The sequence below is a fragment of the Trichosurus vulpecula genome, chromosome 1, assembly GCF_011100635.1.
Source record: "Trichosurus vulpecula isolate mTriVul1 chromosome 1, mTriVul1.pri, whole genome shotgun sequence".
NCBI classification, from domain to species: Eukaryota; Metazoa; Chordata; class Mammalia; order Diprotodontia; family Phalangeridae; genus Trichosurus; species Trichosurus vulpecula.
The window spans coordinates 258820501-258837078 of NC_050573.1; the positions used below are offsets into that span (position 1 = coordinate 258820501).

The following is a 16578-nucleotide window of genomic DNA, read 5'->3' on the forward strand; positions in this document are numbered from 1 at the left end:
CCTATTCCTGAGATTTTAGAATAACACAACACTCAGTAACTCAAAAAAGCAGCAACAGAACCAGCCCAGGCCTTCCCTCTGGAAAGAAGTGCTGCAGAGTCCAGCCCTAACATTGCCTAAAGTCAAAAAGTAGTCTGAAAGAATGAGCAAACAAAAAACAAACCACCGCCCACAAAGAGCTACTAAGGTAGCAGGAAAGTTCAAGACACAAACCTAGAAGAAAAGAATAATTCTAAAACATCTAGAAAAACACAAATTGGACAAAAAATTCAACTAGAATTCCTGAAAGAGATGAAGCAAGAGTTTAAAAATCCATCAATGAAATTGAGAGTGTTGGAGGGGGAAAACTGGAAAAGAAATAAGAGCTATTCAAGAAAGAATTAGAAAGAGAATTAACAGTTTGATACAAGAGGTATAAAACCTTGCCTGAACAACAAATTCCCTGAAAATCAGAGTGGACCAGGTAGAAGCAGTGACATCAGGAGGCAACAAGAAATATTAAAACAAAGTTTTTTTTAAAAACTGAAAAAAATCAGGAAAAAGTGAAGTATTTCATAGTAAAAACAACTCGCATAGAACAAGTAATTACATTTTAAATAACTACAAAATGCATAAGGTGTCTGGAAGGCCAGCTTCCATTATACAGTAAAGGCCTCAAAGAAGCAATTACAAAACAGTCTTACAGAAAAAAGGAAAACCTAAAAAAATGGAGGGATATTTAATGTTCATGGGTAGGTTGTACCAATATAATAAAAATGCCAGTAGTATCTAAATTAATCTACAAACCAAACATTTTTATGACTCTATAAAGTATACCACATATATACTTTATAGAAATGGATAAAATAAAAATAAAATTCTTAGGAGTATAAAGAGTGCAGAACTTACAGTCCCCAGACCTGTATTCAAATTCTGACTCTGCCATTTACTACCTGTATGAACTTGGGCAGATCATTTTCCTTTTCTGGGATTCAGTTCTCAGCTCTAGATATTAAAATTTTAACTTAACTTTATTTTTTAACATTGCATGATTAGGAAATAATGTCAGGAGGAGAAACATTTAAGCCTTTTTAATGAAATCTGACTTTTGGCTTTGACCAGTATTAGTAAAGCCAAAATGTCTTCTCTTGGCTCTGAATATGTACATGTTTTTGTATTATATGTACAAATGATAAAATAAGTATGGATTTGCAGCTGTTTGGTAACTGCTGTGTAGCTCATTGGCTGTGTTCCACGTCACTGCGTCCAAATTTAGGGGAATCTTCACAAGTGCTATGAATGTAGGAGGAGGCAGCTCACAGAATGATTTACTACACCCAGTGTGGATTGTTTTATGTGCTCGATATGAGCCGCTTGCTAGCATGTAACGTCCACGTGGGAATGACTGGTCAGCCTGAGAGACTTTTCTTACGTGTCCAATCCAGCTTCGGAATATATTACCTGTGGAACTGGAAACATTGGGAAAACCAGTTGGAAATATTATGTCTTGCCTAGTAAAATGTATGTAAAAAAAGAAACATAGTTCTAAGGAGTAATGTTTAAAATTCAAATGCAGCACAGCTAAGATAGAAATAGCAATGCTGTCATGTTCTGCTCTGTTTTTTTCAGTTCTGTAGTTCTCTTTACATTTTTTAAGCTGATGTTTTGATGACCTTAATGCAGCAGTTCTGTCTTTACTGAGGTAATTTGATGGGCAGAGTTTTTGTAGGGATTGTTTCACTTTTGTCTTTGAATCTCTAGCATCCATCAGAGTATTGGGTCCATAACAGATGCTTATTAAGTGCTGATTAAGATCAAAAATGAGTTTTTTGAATGTTCTAGGCCCTTTGTGCTAGTAATGGTTTTGTTAGAACTACATAGATTAGGGACTGATGGATTATATTCTGATTGCATATTTACATTATGATTATTCACTTATGTGAGTTTCCATTCATTTCCTTTTTGGCATTATGAGGTTTTCTTTCTTTCTTTCCTTCTTTTTTTCTTTTAAGGCTAAATGATAGTCTTATGATGTAGCTGTCACATTAAATTGGGGAAAGCAGCAATGTGGAACATGGGATAGAGGAACCCATTAAAATATATACATCTTGAGAGCAAGAACCATTTTTCTTTGTATTCCCAAGGCTTAACACAGTCTCTGACATAGTAAGTACTAAATATATACTGGTAGATGGATTTGAAAATGAGAGTCTCTGTGAAAAGCTCCAAAATGTAAAACTGTACATCATATCCTGTTGTGTTCACTGTATTACATCTTTACCTGACACTTTCCTCTATGACAGTTAGTTACTTAATGAAGTCTTGGGAGTTCCAGATTATCAGTTAGCAGTAAGGGGGAGAGAGAAAAATGAGGGAACACAGCAGAGAAGAGAGGGGAGCCAAAGCTGAGCTGTCACCTTGCAAGCTTGGAGATGTAAGAATGAAAGCCAATTACACCAACCGCATTATGAAACTTAAGCAGTGTATCTCCGGAAGACAGAAGGGACTTTTATTTCTGGGGTTTTCATAAGGTCACCTGACCCAAGAGATAAGTGGCCCATTTCCTACCACAACCCAAAGGTTGAACAAACAGTGAGATCCGGAGACTTTCCTTAATGTGAGCTGTTGCTGCTAGATAGCATGGCTGAGGGGTCTTGTACTCACTCTATTTCCCAGTATTCTTTCTGTGCTTTGGGAATTTATCAAGAGTTACTTTTAACTTTATAAGTGTTAAATTTATTCAAAATATGAAAGGAAAAAGCCGTGTTGAACATAAAAAAATAGGGTAAGAGAAGCAGATCCTGCACGCTTATATTATGAGTCTAAAAAGGCGTAGAGTTAGTGACTAAGACAACAGGAGATAGGATTTCTTATCCTGGCTCTACTATGGGGTGCATTGCTTAAATAACTCATTGACCCAGTACCCCACTTTAGTGTGGCAGAGGATGTAAATCTTCACTGCTGAAAATTTCTGTCCTGTTTGCCCCTTCTGCTGATCCCACTGCAGCACCTTTACCACCCAAACCTCACATCAAAAAGCTTTATGCACCTCAGGAAAAAAACAGTTCTCTAGAACAGATAGGTAGCACAGAGACTGCTGGGCCTGAAATCAGGGAGAACAAGTTCAAATCTGACCTCAAACATTTAGCGCTGTGTGACCCTAGGCAAGTCACTTAACCTCTGCATGACTCAGTTTATGAACCTACTTACTACGGTTGTCAGGGATGAAATGAGATAATATTTGTAAAGTGCTTGGAACAGGGTCTGACATAGAAAGAGGTTAATAAATGCTTGTTCCCTCTCCCTCAGCCTCTAAGTAATATATACCTGTGGGAATGTATTAGTTGGATTTGGAATCAGGAAAACCTGAGTGTGAATCCTGTCTTAGATATCTCGTAGCTATATGATCCTGGGTAGGTCACCTACCATCCCTTAGCCTGTTTCCTCAGTTATAAAATGGGGATGAAAATAGCACTTACCTCAACGGGGTGTCAAATGGGATAATAAATATGTAAAGTGCTTCACAAACCTTAAAAAGCTGTGTAAATGTTAGCTATCACTTCATGCTGAAAGGTCCCAGTGAGAGTGACCTTCCCAAGGTCACTTAGGTAAGTAATGTAGCAGACCTGGGATTCCAAATCTAGCTGGGCCACATTGCCTCTCATAAGATAAAGCTTCCCCCCAAAAAGCATGAATAGGAAGTTTGTGGCGGACCTTTGTCAGAGGTTTACCGCTACAGCCTTTGTTTTTGTCTAGTACTTTCAATCACTGTGCTGAATTTCTCATCTGAGCTTTTTATATACCGCTGGGCTACTGAAGGTCCCAGGGTTAACAATAGTTTTCAGTAGCATATTGCTAATTAAAATTTGATTGTGTGGATGGTTAACCTGGTTGGTACACAGTTTTAGACCTCTTCGGGAGGATTATGAAATCAATGGAGGAATGTGTCTTTTAGACAAGCATTTGGGAAAAAAAATGTTTGGAAAAAAATGCTCTCTGTTTTATCCCAGCAATTAGAGTAATGGACTGACAGTAAAATCCCATTTAAATGATGGTGTGATGAGCTAGGACTAACACCTACCTATTCACTCAATAAGCCAACTTACTTGGGGTTTTTGGGGGGGAGGGAAGCAGAATGGGGCATGATTTTATTGTCATTAACTTTGTTTAATGGCTCAGTGGATAGAGTGCTGGGCCTGGAGTCAGGAAGACTCCTCTTCCTGAGTTCAAATCTGGCCTCAGATATTTACTAGCCGTGTGACCCTGGGCAAGTTACTTTACCCTGTTTGCCTCAGTTTTCTCATCTGTAAAATGACCTGGAGAAAGAAATGGCAAATTATTCCATTATCTTTTCCAAGAAAACCCTAATGATGTGGTCGGGAAGAGTCAGCCATGACTTAAAAAAGACTGAACAACAAAAACACCACCACTTTGCTTGATTTTCCCTTTTGCAACTGGGAGATTGATAACCATATCTTACCAGATATATATGTAAAGAGCTTTTTAGCTCTCCTTCCAGATTCTTTCCTGTACTTTGGCCAATTGGGCCAAAGGTACTAGAGAGTACCATGTTCTTTAGTGAAATTCCAAGTTATGTAGCATAACTTAGAATGGCTTCCTGCATTTATGAGTATATAATTAAGGGTGTAGGGGCATGAATGAGCATTTCCAAATAACTTGTAACACTACCTTTCATATCCTTCCCTCAATACAGCTATTTTGGCTTTTTTACAAATATAATTTAGGATTTACTGTTCATTTAATTTTTAATGAGGCAAAGTTTCATTTTATTGAGAAATTTAAGAAAACTTCTTGAGGGTAAGACCTTATATCTCTGTATATTCTGTTCCATAGTAGTACATACTTAACATGTTGTAGTGTAACAACAGACATATGGTGGCACAGGGAACAGGGACTCTCTCTGCTATTAAGGGGTCTGATCTCTGGGCTCAGCTATGGACCTGGTTCATTCCTGGGGAATAATAGCCTCTGAAGAAAAGTCAGGTTTTTTTTCTAGCATTCTCTAGTTCCTTATCCCCCACAACCTTGAAGCTCCAGGGAAAATCATTTAAAATTTAGATTTGGTTCACATCTAGAGTCTCCCCAAAAAAGGTTTGGAAAGATATTCGATGTGCAATGTAATTAGTTATAGGACATCTATTTATTTTCTCCTTAACCAAAAAAAAATTGTAAGCACAAAAGATTCATAAGTACACATTGATAAAGACTTAAAATGTAATGCAGAAACCTGTAATTCCTATTTGATATATATAAATCATGAACATGTGGAATTTTTAGTGGTATTCCTGAGTAGACATTTCCACTTTTCCTTTATTGTGCGCAGTATCAATTTCTCCAAGATCCATGTCTTCTGGCAAGCCAGGCTAAGGCTTGGGGTCATCCTCCTCCTATTGGTAGGGATATACTTCTCCAAGAAGGGGAGTAGTAAAGTGTCAGTGTGCTTCCCCCAGTGCATTCAGCTCCAAACGAAGGACCCAAGAGTTCTCAACCGATTGAATTTTTTTTTGGGGGGGGAAGGCAGGACAATTGGGGTTAAGTGACTTGCCCAAGGTCACACAGCTATTAAGTGTGTTAAGTGTCTGAGACCAAATTTGAACTCAGGTCCTCCTGACTCCAGGGTCGGTGCTCTATTCACTGCGCCACCTAGCTGCCCCCAACTGATTGAATTCTTGAGGTGTTTCCCAGGCTAAAAAGGTCCATTTCAGGATCACTGTTGGTTACATGCTCAGAGAATATGCAAGTAGGAGATGTATCTAGGCCCTTGAAATCCTGAGTCTGGCTCAACTAGACAAGCACGTGTTCTAGGTAGGAATGCTCATCTTGAAATGGTGGGGGGATGGAAGGAGGAAAAGATGGAGAAAGAGTCCTCTCTCTCTCTTTCTCTCTCTCACACACACATACACACACACACACACACACACACACACACACACACACACACACACACTCCCAGAGAAACAGTTCTACATCACACATTCTAGAGGAAGGAAGAAGACTGTGTAGAAGTTGTTTTACATTGAAAAGTTTGCATAGTGTGTAGCTCTTTTGAGCTCCATGGCCAATAAAGGGATTGCTTCATCATCTCAAGTCATAAGTCCTTCAGTGCTGAGCTACTTATGTCCCCCCAAATGGCTAAGGGATCTCACTGTAGCTTTATGCATGCATACTTGGGCTTTAGCCACCACACATGGGGAGGAAGGAGGATTACCCCATTATGATTTGTGATTGTTCAATCGTTTCAGTTGTGTCTGACTCTTTGTGACCCTGTTTGGGATTTTCTTGGCAAAGATACTGGAGTGGTTTGCCATTTCCTTCTCCAGCTCACTTTACGGATGAGGAAACTGAGGCAAACAGGGTTAAGTGTCACACTGCTAGAAGATGTTTGAGGCCAGATGTGAACTCCTGACTCCAGGTCCAGCACTCTATCTATTACAATAGGAACCCAATAAATTGATAAACTGGAACTCATCCAGAGGACAGCTGATCAAGGGAGAACCACTCCATACAAGGAGTGTTTGAAAAAACTAGGGATGTTTCATGTGAACAAAAATACTTGAAGAGAATATGATAGTTTTTCTCATATATGTGAGTGGTCAGATGGAGGAGGGATTACAATTATATTTCTTTGCTCATAAGAGTTAAACTAGAATGAATGGTTCTATATTATAGGGAGAAAGATTTCAGCTAACTATGAGGAAAAACTTTCTAACAATTAGTGTTGTCCAGAAATAGAAAATGCTGTCTTGTGAAGTTACATGGAGTTCCTGGTTGCTGAAAATTTTCAATCAGAGGCCACTTAGGACCACTTAAATAGAAAATTGTAGATGGGGTCCATGCCTTAGGTAGAGGGGTTATGTTTCATGCCTAAGGCATGAAACCCTAATTCCAACTCTAATTCCATGAAGTGTTAATGGATGATCCTAGCGCTACTTAGATTCTAGAAAAATAAGTAGGCTTTAATTAAAATATTTCCTGACAGAAACTGTCTTTCTCATCTTATTGTTTTCAGCTATCTTTTTTTTTAAAAATGAAATTGCTTTAATTTTCCTTTTTGAAATTTTATTTAGATGAGGTCAGATATAGAATAGGATTTCTGTTCAGTTACTCACACTGTTTTCCAGATGCTAGCCTCATGTTCACATGAGACACTGTGTAGAGAAATCATCCACTGTGACCATTCCTATTAACCATTCTACACATATGAATTTATAGAGAAATCTGAGAATTGGGAAGACACACCCACACAATTGCTCTCTGGCTGGAAATTGCTGGGGGACTCTGTACCTCTGGAGATCAGATATTTGTTTGATAAAACTACTTTCCAGATACCTCTTTCTAGCTAAGGGATTTTTCTTCTTATTCTTTGATACTTCAGTGAATTAATGATTTCACTGATTAAGTCCCTACCTCCACAAGTAAAGATCACAGCCCATCTATAACTCTTCACACTGTTACTTCTTGTTGATGTCCATTCATAGATCCTTCATAGAGGTACCTAGCCACTGCCCTCTCTACGCCTCTTAATGTTTCATGGATATTACATTTTATTCGCGTATTATCCCTTGCTCTCAACATATGACTGATCTAAATCCTTTCCTATTCATAAATATCCGTAATGATGTATTTTATGCTACTTCTTATATGTAAGTCATTACTGCCAATATACAGAATTCTAAATCTACCATGCATCTCTCCATTGCCTTTTGGGTCATTCACAATTGTAATTCCTTGGACATTATGATGTTCTATGATTGATGCAGTGTTGCCTTATGGAGAATTTTGTCCATTATTTATAGTAATATAACTAGCCCTTTTTTTTGGTAGCCATATGACATACATCAAGAGAAAACTGGTGTATAAAAGCTGGGTTTTTATGTTAATCCCAAATATAATCTAGTTCATTCTTCTATTCAGTTTTAGACCCAGATTATTGTCTATCCCCAATATAAATTTGAGATATGAATACTGATAGACTAAATTACTGACCTGCCCATCTAATTTTCATAATACAATATGCATTCTTCTTCCCTTTGGTGTTTTCTGTATGGACTATTGGGCCATCTTCTTTTGAGTGGCCTTAGATTTTATTGAGCAGGCTTTTCAGTTATTCAGGACTTGATACCCTCAATAAGGTATCAGCCACAAATGTGGAAAACCTCGCTATCAATATAGATTCTGTCTTCTATTTGGATGAAATTTTTGAATGGAAAAGGTTTTCTCACCTTAATATAGTTATTCTCATCATCAATGACAATGTAATATTTGGACTCTAATATTTCACTTAGTGCTATATAGTACTATATAGTACACTTAGTGCTATATAGCGAGGTAGAAATGGTATTTAAGAGAACAGTAGTTAATTGTGGTGTACCATGACTTTGCTATACCTTTTGGTAAGCATATGGATTCCTGTTTTATGCCTCATTTAATAATGATAATAATAATGATCATCAGAAGGGTATTAAACAAAATTATCTCTGATTACATGTATCAATAAATCATTTATAACCTTAATATGTGCATGGACAATACATATTTGGAGGAAAACTTTTAAAGCTGAATTTTGCTCTAGTGAGTCAATTTTTTTGACAATCAACAAACAAGAAATAGAGGGAGACCTTATATTCTATGTATCTTTCAGCCAGTTGTATAAAGTAGAAAATGAAATCTCCTATATAAAAAATTCACTTGCAAAAGCCTGCCTGTTTCTCCATTTTCACAAGGATATCCTTAATACTTGCATAGACCATTCTTTTAAAAACTATAAAGATAAGAAGACAGTCTTATAGATCAATAGCTACTCATATGTTCTTTGATATATTTTATTGGTAAAAAAAATGTATATATATTTTTTGATATTTTCTATTTTTAATCTTGATTGTCAATCCCTGAATGTCTTTAAAATTGTGGATTTCTTCTCTGTGTATATGATCCAATCCAGACATTCTTCTCTATTTCACCTCTTTAAGTCTCATTTTGACCTATCCATTGATAAGGTACATCAAGTTGTGATATGTTAGAATCCAAATGTTCCATTGTCATTCATGATTAAAATATGTAGCTACCAAAAAATGACAAATTAATTCCATTTTACATCTACTTATTTTCTTTTTTTAAGCCTAATCTATAATGCCTTTGTGATGCGCTGGCTTAATTGGGTTTCATGGTAAGATTTCTGTAAGCTTATTTTTCATAAGCCTTACCTTTTACTGTTTTGTAAGGTAGTTCTCTTCATAAACTTGCATAATCCTCCTGTGATGTGTTTTACAGCTGAGCTTGTACTCTAAACCATTTTTATCTTTGACTTTCATTTCACACTTTGTGACAAAGAGATGAAGCGCTTGCTAAAAAAGATTATTTCTGGTCTCTTTTGGCCTCTTCATTGTGGCCATCATTTTATAGCTGTACACTTCTGTGGGAAATGGTGATAAAATCAATGGTTTTATTTTTATCCATTTCCCATTTTTCAAAGGCAGCAGCTTGTTTAAATAGGATGGGTTGGAACTCTTGCCAATACAAAAATTACTTCCCCCAGCTCAGCTTGTAAAATTATAGAATGTAAGAGGCAGGTAGGTAACAGAGGCAACAAGGTATTAAGATTTAAATGAAATGCAAATATGTGTCTACATTCTATTATCCCTTTTACAAATATGAAGAATTTTATTTAGTCAAGTTTGATGGAATTAAAGGGTGACTAGCTATTGATTAGCTAAAGGATTGGCCTCATCCCTGCTGGTCTTTTTATTAAAAAAAAAAGGCAAATTCACTAGGGAGTGAATCAAGACAGGAGATAGTTCTGAGGAATGTGACCTCTGGCAGCGGAGAAGAGAACCAGCAATGGAAGAACCCAGTCGTTCCTCACCGCTGATGGAGAGGGAATTTCCGTCAACCATGGTGCCTTACAGTGGAGCTATGTACCTAGTAGGAGACATTGTACCCAGCAGGAAGCATCCTTAGGGAGTCAAAGAAGCTCTGAGGAATGTGACTTCTGGCATTATAGAAAAGAGCCAACTGTGAAAGAAGAGAGTTAGCCCTGGCAGTCATGACTCGAGCTACCGAGGAAGCCTAGCCAAACAGCCATCCTTGTAGAGAAGCTGTACCCAAAAAGGGAACAGCATGAAGGCAGCATGATGGGTCCTGTGGTGCCAGAGAGATAAATTGCCTTGCCTTAATATTGGGAATACCATATATTCCCTATGTGTGTTCCTCTCTATCAGTATAATCTATGTACCTACTCTTCCACTGGTTTTGCATATATTTATGAGAGAGTATGTCCCAGGGTTGTGGAGGAATGTTTTATAGTTACTGTTCTTACTATGCCAACTTATTAAATGCCATCACTTTGAGCTAATTATATCCACTGACTGATTATTAAGGGAAGGCACTGCAGGAAGGATTCATGAGTTTTATAATTTAGCAGTGTGGACCTATTGTGGACCTATCTTGAACCCGAGATAGTTGCTGCTACACCCTACACCCCAGAGTAGGAATTAGTAGGGTAACCCAGAGGGAATGATATACATCTTTATCATTCTTTCTAATTTTGTGTTGATTTTGACTTTTTGTACTAATGAAATATCAGATTGTACATCAACAACAGGTTTTGTAATGATTTCTATATCCACAGCCAATTATTTTCTGTCAATATAGATTCCCTTTCATTTTTTGTGACATTATCGACTGCTTGCCATTTCCAGAGTTTCTAACTGTTTTGTTTGAAAAGGTATTTGTGACACACAGGAACAAGGCTTCTAAATAATACATAGGACGTGTGTCTTTTTCATTTCTTGATCCCAAACCATATTTTCCAACATTTTTAAAAGTCTTCCTTTTTGCCCTCCTTTCCATTAAAACCACCATGTTTCAAGGGATGGGTTGATTTAGTTTGGACTAGTCTGTCACATTCTTCATAGAATTTCTTTCTTTCTCATCCTCTGGAACAGATATTACCATATAAAGTGCAATGATCTTCATACCGGCCTTTTTGCTCATGCTGATTATGAGTACTGCACGGTGTGATGACCAAGCTTCCCATGAAGTGATGTCTCCTGTTGCTTTTTAGTGGGCAGTGAAAACAATTCCTCCAATTCTTTTATATCTTTTTTCTAAGTATAACCTTTCAGTTGTGCTTCCATTTAACTGCAGCTTGTCTTCTGATTTTCATTATACTGAGCTTATGTATCTCTAAATGTGATTAATGAGATTATGTATCTCTAAATATATTTCTAAATGTGATTCAGATCCCATCAACTCATTAGCCTTTGGTGGATCTCATATTTAGAGTACCAGCCGTTAAACTGGTATTTATTACAGTCAAAACACCATGTGATTCCTAGTACCCTCTTCCTCTCTTCTTCTATCCCTTTCATGGGTCACAGTAGCCAAAGCATTCATCACTTAGAGGCCAGCCTGTTATTGATAAGCCTCTTTGTAATTAACAGGGCTAGTCCTCCAACAGAAGGTACAATCTGTCTCCAGGACTGTCCATGAAACCTTTCTAATCCCAGATTTATTCTAAGCTGAGTGATGGAGGAAGACATGTGGGCTAGAGGATTTTATGTGGTCTCATCTGTCTAACTCCTTTTTTGAAACTTACTAATCTTTCTCTTTTATCTAAGATTCATTGGGAGATTTTTCTGTTTAGTTATTTTGTTGATTAAAAAAACAAAGATTTATTATTACTATTATTCTTTAATCCTACTAGATTGTAAAATCCATGGTTACCTTTCCCAAAATCTAGCAAAATGCTTTGTAAACTCCTTGAGGGCAGGAACTGTTTTGGTCTTTTTGTATCCTGATACTTAGCATAATGACTGGCATAGAGTAAGCCTTAAAAAAATGCTTGTTGAGTGACTGACCAACTAACTGCTCTGTACTCTGTTGCCCCAAATTGAACTGTCTCACTGCTGATGTGAAACCTAGAGTCTCTAAGCCTTTGAGTTTGATAAACATGTCCTTTCCAAGTGTGCTTGTCCTGGTTAACCTTAGCAAAATGTGCTATTTTGAGAGAAGAAAATGGCAGAAACATGGGAAGACTTGGGATATGTAGGGGTTTTTTTCTTTTTCTTTTTTTAAAAAAATTCTGAATATAGACACCATGTAAAAGGAACATTTCTACACATATTATTAAAACAAAGAAGACTCTGCAAAAGACTGCAAATCTATATAGAACTTGCTTTTATTATATATATTTTATATAAATATATAATAAATTCAATCTGAGACTTTCAAAGCCGTCCTGCCTGTCTGCAATTTCTTCTGGCCTTACTTCTGTTGTCTTCCCATTTTAGAGAAGGGGGGAGACTAATTCTACTCTTTTCCTTTCTCTCCTATCTCACCTACGAATTAAAAACAACAACCTTATAACTAATTTTCAGAGTCAAGCAAAGCAGCCTCAAATTTTACATGTCCAAAAATGTATGTCTCATTATATCTGGAATCCGTCACCTCTCTGTCCTCTGCAGGACCATGGTTGGTCATTGTATTGATCAAAGCTCTGTAGCATATGAAATTTAACAAAAGAGGGAGCTGACACAATTCTTCAAGCAAGATACCATTTATTAGCAGGGATGTGCAACCTGATAATAAAGGATGGGTCTAATGGCCCTACCTCTGGCCAAAAGACCCCAAACTGAAGATGCAACTCATTTTTTATAAGCATAGAACAAAGAACAGAATAGAAATCATCTAATTGGCCAGCATCACAGGGATAAGTGATCATTATTGGTTACATTTACAGAGTAAAATCAAATGTAAAATACAGGATCAAGTTTTAATTCTTTCAGTTCTTAACTTTTTCAATGTTGTTATAACATAAATTGTTCTCCTAGTTCTGCTCACTTCACTCTGCATCAGTTCATATACGTCTTCCCAGTTTTCTCTGAAGCTATCTCTTCATTCCCTTATAGCACAACAATATTGTTATATTCGTGGACTACAATTATGGGGACTCCCTCAGTTTTCAGTTCTTTGCCACTACAAAAAAAAAAGCTGCTATAAATATTTTTTGTACATACGAAAATGTAGTTGAGAACTTTTTCAAAAAAGTTTCACTAGTAAAGCATTCAGGCCTACATTTGTCTGTTTATTGTTAGAACTGTCACCTCACTATTTCTTGGTTTCCTGATTTCAATTATGTGGCCACTCCCCACCCTGGTATGGACCAAAACCCATCCATGACTTCTCATCTTGTATGATGCCTTTCTGTATTTTCCCATAACTCCTCCATGGGGGAGTCTAGTGGACATGCTGGGGAACTGTCTTTAGGTCACTTGACATTTTGTAAATGCCAGTGGAACACACATCACACATTATTAGACTGTGAAATACCTTTCTTTGTATCTCATAAGGCCTGACACATAGTAGGTGCTTAATAGTTATACTCCTGTATACCCGACCCTCCCTCCTTTCCAGTCACACAACCCTCAGAGTATATACTTAATGCTACTTCTGTAAATTCTTCATTGGCAATGTATTGCAGCCTACTTCAGTCTACCATGCACCTCTCCATTTCTTTTCTGGTCACTTGAAAGCTTAATTTTCCAGAGACTGTGGTATTCTATGACTTGAAGCCATATTGCATTACTGGGAAAATATTGATGTTTAGAAGATTGGGTTTTATTTTTGGGAGAATGGCTGGTGTTACTAAAAGCATTGTACAATTTTCCTAAAGCAATTGTGCTCTTTTCCTCCTCTTAAATTCTTGGCCCAGTTCATTGTCCATCTCCAATGTCTATACAAAATATCTATGCTGGTGGATCAGCTCTGTTAGCTCTCCATCTAACTACATTTCATAGTCTGGAAAATAAGCTTTTTTCGTCATTTCAGAGCCTTCTGAAAGGGAATGATGACTGCTCAAAAGAGTTTGGTTTAACTGTCCTCAGAGGAAAAAGTAAGTGAATGCTTTTTCCAAATTAGCTGATAATTAAAATAATTTCTAGCCTTGCAACTGAGTATCAAAAATGTAAGCCTGTCTCCCAGCAGGCAAAAATAAAAATGAATTTAACCACTTCAAGGTTCACCCAAAATGAAGTTTGTAGGTTAATGGCTAAGAAAGCTAAGTCAGTCATACAGAACAAGTACCTAAAGCCTCATAATCCTTTTAAGTGTCATTTTAAATTATTTTCTTTGCTGCTAAAGGTTTCTGAGACCCTATGCTTCATTGTCTCAGAATGGTATACTAGACAAGGTTATGGACTTGATATCTCTTACTATTTGCTTCTTGGCACTATTCCTAAGTATAGAAATAATATTATTCTGAGTTGTCAGCCAAAATTTTAGTGGTTTAAAAAAAGTTTCAGCTTTCTCCCACTACTCTAGAAGACATTTGTGAGCCCCTTCAGCACCACGTTGGTGTGCTGTAACTGGTCTGAAGTGCTGCCTATTTTTATATCTACAAAAGACTGTGTCATGTTTTTGAACCTCTTCAGCCCAAGACTTAAATAGTAGACCCAGAAGAAACCAGGTGATGTGGCCAAAGTCAAAATGGGAGGGCAATCTCTGGCCATTTTCAATGCTACATTTTGAAATGTGTTCTTTAACTGAGACTCATGGGATCACATAGGGAACAAGAAGCCATGGAATGATGGAATAAATTGGTAAGAAGGTAGAAAATGGGGATTGAGTAACAGAAAGCAAAAAAAGGGTGAAGTTCTTCAGTAATCACCACAGTCATGCCACCTTGTGTCATACAACATATGACTTACTATTTAGCTTAGATACATCAGTGTATTTATCTGTATGCATTGTAAAACCAGCCAGTCTTCACTCAGAATTGGGTCCATGTTGCTTCTTTAACAAATGAGTCTAAGCAGACTACAACTTGGAAGAAGGAAAAAACCATTTTCATAATGGGATTATTAGGAATTGTGAATACAATATTAAAATTAAATGAAAAAAATTCAAAATGTCCTCTGCTTCTGCTTGTTTGGATTCTATCACTACCATCTGGGTGCTGAATGTGAACACACTGCGAGAGGCTCATTTGATGCTAATTCCAGAATCCTGATACCAGAAATAACTTGTTATTGCCAGGGAGATCTACAGGAGAAGTGTCAGGCTTGACAACATTTCTGCTTGGTTTTTTAATAATTGTACCTTAAAATGAGAAAATAGATAATTACAAGAGGATATGAGTTGATGGGGGAGTATCTGAGTGTTTTTTGCTGTGAAATTTATGTATGTGTGTATATATACATATATTATAGAATAAATTCATACATGTATGTATGAATTTACATACATATAAACATATGCATATATACATACACATATACATATATTAAATGTATCTGTATGCAAACATACATATACAAATAATATATAGTTAAATATATGCATATAGTTAGATAATGTATAGTTCAATAAATATAAATATATAATTAATATATAAGTATATATAGGTGGATAAATATATGTATACATATATACATGCATATACATTTGTGTATGTGTGTATATGGGGGGGACAGTATGTGTGTGTTTGTCCAGTTGTGTCCAACTCTTAGTGACCCTATCTGGGGTTTTCTTGGCAAAGATACTGGAATAGTTTGCCATTTCATGTATGTATGTGTATATGTGCGCATATGTGTATATGTATGTATATCCACATGCACCTATATACATATATACACGAGTGGTTTGACATTTCATTCCTACATACATACATATGCATATATACACACACACATATACATGCATACTTATAGTTATCTATTTAGTTATAGAACACCTTTCACCTTCCCCAGCCTCTCCTAGGGACTGATTCCAGTAAGCATAGCATCACTGAAATATTCACAGCCTGCCTCCTGGAAGAGATCCTGAGAGACTACATTGTAATCTAACGGATGGGGAAATGCCCTTTTTTGGGGGGTGGGGCCGGTAGGGGGAGAGAAGGCAGAGTAACCAACGCTGAATCAGCCAGGGATGTTTTTTGGTGATGGTGAACGTAGAACAGGTCGACTTTGAGTCTGCAGTATTTGTGGAGCTTTCCCTGGACGCTCATAACTTTGCACTCGTGCTGCATTCGGATCCAAATTCTAAGCAGTGTGGTCTCTCTTTAACCCAAATAAAAATAGCCACTGAGTAAACGGCATGGGACCATTTATTCAGATTAGTTGGCCTTAGGGGAATTGAGTCTGGGGGCATAGGGTAGCTGTGCATTTCAGAAATGCCAGTCACTTTCAGGATCCCTTTGTGAGGACAGGGCGTCTTTGGCCACTCAGCCTGTGCCACAGATTTCAAAGTAAATGTAACACACAACATTGAGTAGAAGGAACTAGACCTTCCTCTTCAGTTCTGAGCTCTTTTTGGTTTCATTTTTGTCTGGGTGGAGGAAGGTGTTAAGGGTAAATGTTAGTAGCTGCCTTTAGCTGCTGGCAGCCTGCAGGGCCTTGTGGGTTTCCCTGAGTTTCATTTTAGTGGTGTAAAGAACTTAGTCATGAAGGAGTTAAAAGGTCCCCCTACACACACACACACACACACACACACACACACACACACACATCCCATTGCCTGAATCCTTCTTTTGTGTACACAGCTGCAGTTTCAGTATGCAGTGGAAAGGAAATGGTTAGAGGA

The 16578-nt window shown here is 37.2% G+C and overlaps 1 protein-coding gene across 1 annotated transcript in view; it reads left to right on the top strand.

Moving 5' to 3' along the window:
* The window catches only part of MAPRE2 (microtubule associated protein RP/EB family member 2), a 198502-nt gene that overhangs the window by 74825 nt on the left and 107099 nt on the right, over positions 1-16578 (top strand). The window lies entirely within an intron of this gene.